Source organism: Rattus norvegicus, chromosome 2 (assembly GCF_036323735.1).
Source record: "Rattus norvegicus strain BN/NHsdMcwi chromosome 2, GRCr8, whole genome shotgun sequence".
Taxonomy (NCBI): Eukaryota; Metazoa; Chordata; class Mammalia; order Rodentia; family Muridae; genus Rattus; species Rattus norvegicus.
In genome coordinates this window covers 77199525-77207217 of record NC_086020.1, presented here as the reverse complement: position 1 = coordinate 77207217, position 7693 = coordinate 77199525, and the positions used below count along the sequence as shown (strand labels likewise).

At 38.3% G+C, this 7693-nt stretch overlaps 1 long non-coding RNA gene across 1 annotated transcript; it reads left to right on the top strand.

Annotated features, from left to right (window-relative positions):
• The first annotated feature begins 3461 nt into the window (after positions 1-3461).
• On the top strand, positions 3462-5620 carry LOC134485862 (uncharacterized). The gene is made up of 2 exons (XR_010064150.1): positions 3462-4007; positions 5142-5620. It is a non-coding gene; the product is annotated as an uncharacterized LOC134485862 (long non-coding RNA).
• The last annotated feature ends 2073 nt before the right edge of the window (positions 5621-7693 follow it).

Below are 7693 nucleotides of genomic sequence, written 5' to 3'. Positions count from 1 at the left end.
GGGTGTTGGATTTTGTCAAATATGTTTTCAGCATCTGATCAGATGTTCATTATTTTTTTTTTCAGTTTGTTTGCATGGTGGATTACGTTGATGAATTTTCATATATTAAACCACCTCTGTACCCCTGGGATGAAACCTATTTGATCATGGTGGATGGTGTCTTTGATACATTTTTGGATTTGGTTTGTGTTTACTTTTTTAAATGTAATTTTCATAAGGGAAATTAGTCTGAAATTCTCTTTCTTTTTTAGTCTCTGTGTGGTTTAGATGTCAGGGTGGCTGTGGTCTCAGAGAATGAGTTTTGCAGTGTTCCTATTGTTTCTATTTTATGGAATTGTTTGAGTAATATTGATATTGGCACTTCTTTGAAAGTCTGGTAGATTCTGCACTAAAACCATCTGGCCTAGAATGCTTTTTGATTAGGAGACTTTTAATGATGGCATCTACTTCCTTAGGAGTTATGGAACTATTCATCCAGTTTACTTGATCTTGATTTAGCGTTGGCAATTGGTATCTGTCTAGAAAATCATCAATTTCATTTAGATTTTCCATTGCTTATAGACCTAAAGATTCTTTGAATTTCCTCAGTGTCTGTTGCTATCTTTCCCTTTTCATTTCTGATTTTGTTAATTTGGGTACTGTCTCTGCCTTTTAGTCAGTTTGGCTAATGGTTTGTCTATTTTGCTGATTTTCTCAAAGCACTAGCCCATGGTTAGTTAGCCCAATCATAGTTTTGTTGATTCTTTATATTATTCTCCTTGTTTCTAATTGTTTAATTTCAGGCCTGAGTTTGATTATTTCCTGCCATCTACTTCTCTTGGGTGTGTTTTCTTTCTCTCTTTCTTCTTCTCCTTTTCCTTCTCCTGCTTCTGCTCCTGCTCCTGCTCCTTCTCCTTCTCCAGCTCCTGCTCCTTCCTCCTCCTCCTCATCTTCCTCCTCCTCCCCTCCTCCTCTCCTCCTCTTCTTCTTCCTCCTCCTCCTCCTTCTTCTTCCCCTTCTCCTTCTTCTACATTTTTAATTTGTTGTTATGAGAACTCTCTAACTATTTATGAGGGCACTTAGCAATATGAAGTTTCCTCTTAGCACTGCTTTCATAGTGTCCCATAAGTTTGGGTATGTTGTGCCCTCACTTTCATTGAATCTAAAAATATTTAATTTCTTTCTTCATTTCTTCCCTGACTCCATGATCATGAGTAGAGAGTTGTTCAGTTTCCGTGAATATGTAGGCTTTTTGTTGTTTCTTTTGTTGTTGAACTCCAGCTTTAATCCATGGTGATCTGATAAGATGCATGAGGTTATTTCAATAATCTTGTATTTGTTGAAGCTTGCTTTGTTACCAATTGTATGGCCATTTTAGAGAAAACTCTGAGAGATGCTAAGAAGAATACATATTCTTTTATGTTTGGGTGAAATGTTTTATAGATCTGTTAGATCCATTTGAATCATAACCTCTGTTAGTTTCATTATTTCTCATTTACATTATGTCTCTATGACCTGTCCATTGGTGAGAGTGAGAAGTTGAGGTCTCCCACTATTAATGTTTGAGGTGTGATGTATGATTTAAGCTTTAGTAATGTTTCTTTTATGAATGTGGGTGCCCTTGCATTTTGGGTATAGATGTTCAGAATTGAGTTGTCCGTGTTGTGGATTTTTCTTCTGATGACTATGAAGTGTCCTTCCTTGTCTATTTTAATTGTTGTTAGATTTAAAAATTGTTATTTTTTGTTGTTAGATTTTATAATGGTTACTCTGGCTTATTTCTTGGGGCTTTTTCAAGCCCTTTATACTGAGATAATGATTATATTTGTTGTTGATATGTGTTTCTTGTAGATAGCAGAACGATTAATTTGTTTATGCATCTATTCTGTTAGCTTGTATCTTTTTACTGGAGAATTTAGTTCATTGATGTTGAGAGATATTAATGACAAATGATTGTTACTTTCTGTTATTGGTGTTGGTTAAGTGTGTGTGTGTGTGTTTCTCCTCTTTTGGTTTTAATGGTATGAAATTATTTTTTCTTGTGTTTTCTTGAGTGTAGTTAACCTCATTGGGTTGGAATTTCCTTCTGGTATCCTCAGTAGGGTTGGGCTAGTGAAAATGTATTGTTTAAATTTCATTTTGTCGTGGAATATCTTGGTTTCTCTATGGTGGTTGAAAGTTTTGCTGGTTATGGTAGCCTGGGCTGACATTTGTGGTCTGTTAGTGTCAGCAAGACCTTTGCCTAGGGCCTTCTAGCTTTCAGAATATCAGATGAGGCATTAGGTATAATTCTGATAGGTCTGCTTTAGATGTTACTTGGGCTTTTCCCCCTTGCTGCCTTTTAAAATTCTTCAATTGTTCTGTACATTTGGTGTTTTGATTATTATGTGGAAGAAGGATTTTCTCTTCTGGTTCAATTTAGTGTCCTGTAAGCTTTTTGTATCTTTCTAGGCATCTATTTCTTTAGGTTAGGGAAATTTTCTCCCATGATTTTGTTGAATATATTTTCTGGGCCTTTGAGATGGGGATTTTCTTCTTCTATTTCTCTTATTCTTATGTTTGGTCTTTTCATAGTGTCCCAAATTTTGTGGTTCTTTTATATCATGAACCATTTAATTTTGCATTTTCCTTGATGGATATATTGATGGATATATCTCATGGTATCTTTTACACTTGAGATTCTCAATTTTGTCTCTTGTATTCTGTTGGTAACACATCTCTAATTCCTGTTCTCTTTCCTAAGTTTTTCATCTCCAGGATTGCCTCAGTTTGTGTTTTCTTATTTCTTCTCTTCGCCCTTTAGGTCTTAGACAATTTTATTCATATCCTTTACCTGTTTGATTGTAATTTCTCATATTTTTTATATTTATTTGCTTCTTTTAATGCCTCTACCTGTTGAATGTATTTTCCTGTATTTTCTTAAGGATTTATTAATGTTTCCTTTAAAGTCCTCTACCATCTTTATCAGATTGGATTTACAATTCTCTTCTTGTTGTAACAGGATAGCTGGGTTCTAGTTATGCTACTTTGCCCACTGTCCTTTAGGTATCTGGTTTTCTCTGGTATTAGCTGGATGATCTTTATGGCTGCAGGACTTCTCCAAAGGTAGAGTGGGCCAGACAATGGTGGTCAGGGTACGCAACTATGTTGTGTATACCTCAGGAAGGCCCTACTCTGCAGGCTATGTCCCAGTTGAACCCAACTAGAATGTTGGGAAGATCCAACTGGGATGGGATTGGTGGAGCAGGGTTCTGTCTTGGGATCTCCAAAGATTTTCACAGGGAAGCAGGACACTCTTGGGGTCCCTCAAGGGCCCCCCAGTACCAAAGAGCAAGCCCAGAGCTAGACAATGGGGCTCAGGAAACCACATTGCAACTCACCTTTGCAGGCCATGTCCTAGGCCGACCCAATGGGATGATGGGTAGATCTGATTAGGATGAGATTGGATAGGGTTCCAAGATGGTTAGCTCCCAAAGGTTTCCATAGGGAAGCTGCATGCTTTTGGTGTCCTACATGGTTCCTCTGGACTGAATATTAAGCCTAGACTTAGACAATGGAGCTTAGGGGACCTCGCACAACTCAGTTCTTCAGGCTACAAATTTCTTATCTCCTTGCTTTTACTTCCTGTATTTCATTCTCATTTTAGTAATTTGGAGATCAAGTAAAATAGTACACAACATACAATAGTATTGTTTATACAGTAAACAATAGTAAATAATAAAAGGAACAGTAAGATCAGTGCTCAGTCCTGTGTCAAGTCTGGTTTCTGTGGGTAATTAACTGAGAGAATCGGCAGCATCTCTGAACCCCATATCATGCAGCTCCTTGGTACTTTCTTTGACTCTGATATTTCTCTTGTTACCTGAAACATGAACAGTCAAAGCTCTGGATTTCCTTCTCTTGTTTTCTTTTACAGAGAATCTGAACTACTAGCAAGTTATAAACATAATGTATCTGATGTTTGTGACAAAAGAAAGTCCCTACAACCTGGGTCCTTGTTTATTACAACACTGTCTTAAAGAAAACAGGTATTTAGCTTTGTTTCTTTTGCTGGGAGTTATTGAAGGTTGTACCTGAGAGCAATGACTCTAGAAATCTTGCATATGTTTTAGTTTTCTCTGAAACAGCAAAGGCTGAAAGGCAAAGCTTTTTCAAAGTTTTTGGAGTGGCAAACATGGTTTAAACATAGACTCGGATATGTATTTGTCAATCCTAACAGCCCTTGTTGCCCTAATCAGTGCTCTTGCCCTTATGTCACCCACTGAGAAGTTTCACCCACTACTCTGTTGAACTAAAATTTCATATGTGATGAATAACTCTTGCTAATATCTGAAGTGATGAATTTTATTATTTTCTAGGTGCATTAGCTGCCCTGTACACACATTTATGTGGATATAAATTTCTTTGGGATAGATATATTCCCTATTTTTTATCTGCAGTGACAGAGGTGTTGTCAGCACACAGTAAGAGTGTTCTATAAATAACTGTTGTCTAACTCCCTGGAACACTCTTAAGTTAATCAGAAGCCGTGGGCTTTTTCCATAATGTGTAATATTTACTGAAGTGATGAACCTTTCCACCTATCAATTTTAGCTCCTAGGCTATTGTAGAAGCTGTATTTTCCTCTAGTCACATTATGAGTGGCTAAGGAAAATGTAAATAGATCATTTGTCATTCTGTATCTATATTAAACGTTTTAGCAAAGATTTCCACAGCTTACAACAAATCTCCTTTAAATATCTCCCTGGGTGTCATTAGAATCTCTTGTTCGAGGTAGATCTGAATCCAATTTCAGGCTGGGCAGAGAGATTTAGACTTCTTGCTCAGTGCCTGTATGCTATGTTTTTGGAATACAGATCTCTGTGTTGTTTTTCTCTGTACATTACAGAAAAACCACAGAGTAACTTTGGATTGCACTTAGTAATTAAGTGCTTTTTACTGTACCTTTTGTTCACAAAAGTAGAGGTCTGTTTAGTAAGCAAAAACAAACACACAAACAACAATAAACCAAATAACAACAAACAAAACCAAACCATAAATATTTCTCTTGAGTTTTGCCAGTGTAGGCAGAGACATTTTGCAGAGGCAGGCACATAGTTCTTTAAGGCTCTGGGTGAATTAGAGGCAGTTTTAATGCTACACTGGTTAACTGTCGCTTACAGAAAGTGCCAAGGATCTGTTGCTGAACATGTTATGCCTACAAAAAGAAAGATGCTCAAAGGAACTGACTGACTCAACAGAAGAAGTGTCTCAGAAATGGCCCCCGTTAGCGTCCTGCTGTCCTGACATCACCTAATGTCTTCAAAAAGATACTTTTTATCCTTAGAGACCTCCTAACTGTACCAATTCCTCCAAGTCACAGGTCCTATCTATCTCAGAGCAGTTGTCAGTGATCTCCATGGCTTCAAGGGTTTACAGAGAGAAGACATAAACTTCACTTCTCCTTAATGAATTGCATAGCATAAAAAGGCCATGTATGGGACCATTTGACTGTTAATTCATGAACCACCATCATAAAGTGATAGTATAATTTTAGCAACACATTCATTTTAGGAGTATTTTTTATGACATATTTAAAACTTGGGCTAGACTTGCTTTGGTTGACAAGAACCTTGGCATGGTAAAGATAAACATAAAGGTGGCCTAATTTGGATCTACCTCTTACCATTTATATATTGTTAGGTAAGCCTGTATACTTCTCTATGTCTGTTTTTCTTTTGGAAATATGGTGTGGGGAGATAATGGATAGCATATTATTTAAAAAATGCTTATTTATCTATCTCTGTGTGAGAACATGCAAGTGTGAGTGAGTGAGTGTGTGTGTGTGTGTGTGTGTGTGTGCGCGCACGCGCATGCGCTATATATTGAACTCAGGCCCCCATATTCCCTCAGTGGGCACTGTACATATGAAAACACATTATCACCCTCTGACACATTACCTTTAGCACAAACAATTATATTTGTTGTATAATGAAAACTGATAAACTGATATTCAGGGAAGGGAATTCCAATGTGCCAGACAAGGCTGGAACCCAATCTCCAGGGTAGGAATCATGTTGGCTGATTCATGAGAAAATGTACTTAGCAGTAGTGTGCATAGAAAAGTCAGATTGTTAGGAATAGGCTATGAACACATGGCCTTCAGTTAGGGAGAGCCACAGAGGTGGCAACACCGGCTCTGTTCCCAAGGTGTCTACCCTTTGATTACCTCGGTGGCAGGACTTGATTGACATTTAACTGTCAAACTACTGGATTCCTCAAACGAACAAACAAATCAGATAAAACAAGCTAAGCAAACCAAAAGGGATTTGTTTCACCAGAGTGGCAGTATATAATCTAGTTTTTAAAAAATATCTCATCAAGGCCCTTTTTGCTATAAAGCTCAGTTTAGCAAATCCCAGTGAAAGCTGAGAACTCCAAGGTATTTTCTGGGCATAGAACCAAATCAGGCCCAATGAAATATAAGAGAAAGTTTACTTAGAATTTTTTTTGGAGAAGAAGTAATTTCAATCTTGAAATGAAGCCTTCAGGAGAGAAACACTTTATTTCCCTGGAGACTGTGCAATTGGAAGACCTGCAAGCATGGCTTTGTGTTCAGCCGTGCGAGCCTACAGACGAAAGTGTGAGGCAGAAGAAGACATTTAAGCATTGCTCTGCTCTGACTGCACAGGTTGGCCATGTGAATCTTGGTGTATTAATTTTGTTTATGGCACAGATATGATTTTGCCTAAACTGGGGGAATTTTTCAGTACCTTTGAATACACTTTTTCTTCTCCATTAAGGACTTTTATGGTATAAACTTTAGACCGTCCTTTACATAATCTGACAGGTTTCCCCAGATCCATATTTTCCCAACACATGTATTTTTCCTCTTTTTTTTAAATATTGCAGTGCACAACATCCATCATCCTTTTCTCTGTCCTCCTCCTCCTCCCCTCTTCTTCTTCTTCTTCTTCTTCTTCTTCTTCTTCTTCTTCTTCTTCTTCTTCTTCTTCTTCTTCTTCTTCTTCTTCTTCTTCTTCTTCTTCTTCTTCTTCTTCTCCTCCTCCTCCTCCTCCTCCTCCTCCTCCTCCTCCTCCTTCTTCTTCTTCTCCTTCTCCTCCTCCTCCTCCTCCTCCTCCTCCTCCTCCTCCTCCTCCTTCTTCTCCTTCTCCTTCTCCTTCTCCTTCTCCTTCTCCTTCTCCTTCTTCTTCTTCTTCCAAGTGCACCCACTGAGATGTTATCTTCTCACTTTAGATTGCTGTTTGGCATTGCTTCTTTCTCTATTTTAGTTTTTTTCTTTTTTTTTGACACTTAGTTTTTTATTTGTTTCATCCTGCTTGTTAGTTGTTATGACAGCTGTTTGGAAATTCTAATATCTCTGTTGAGCATTTCTGTGACTTCAGGGGAAAGGCTAGGTTCTCAGAGGTCCTCTTCTGTCCCTTAACTGCACCCTCCACAGAATGAGAGTTAGGCTTGCTTCTGAAGCTGTACATGGGTCTCCCATCTGCCTGTCCTGAATCTGTGGCGGTACAGTGACTTGCTTGGGCTCTGAGAAGGTGGGAGTCTGTGTTGTCCATCTGCTTTTTGCTAACACGGGTGGGAGAGAGACCACGGGGTTTTCTCTAGTGGTATTTAACTGGAGCAGAGGACTTCCTCTGCAAAGGTTCTTGTCTTGACAGAATGCACCACTCTTTGTCTTTGGACAGGAAGAGCAGTCTTTTTATGGGGCTTC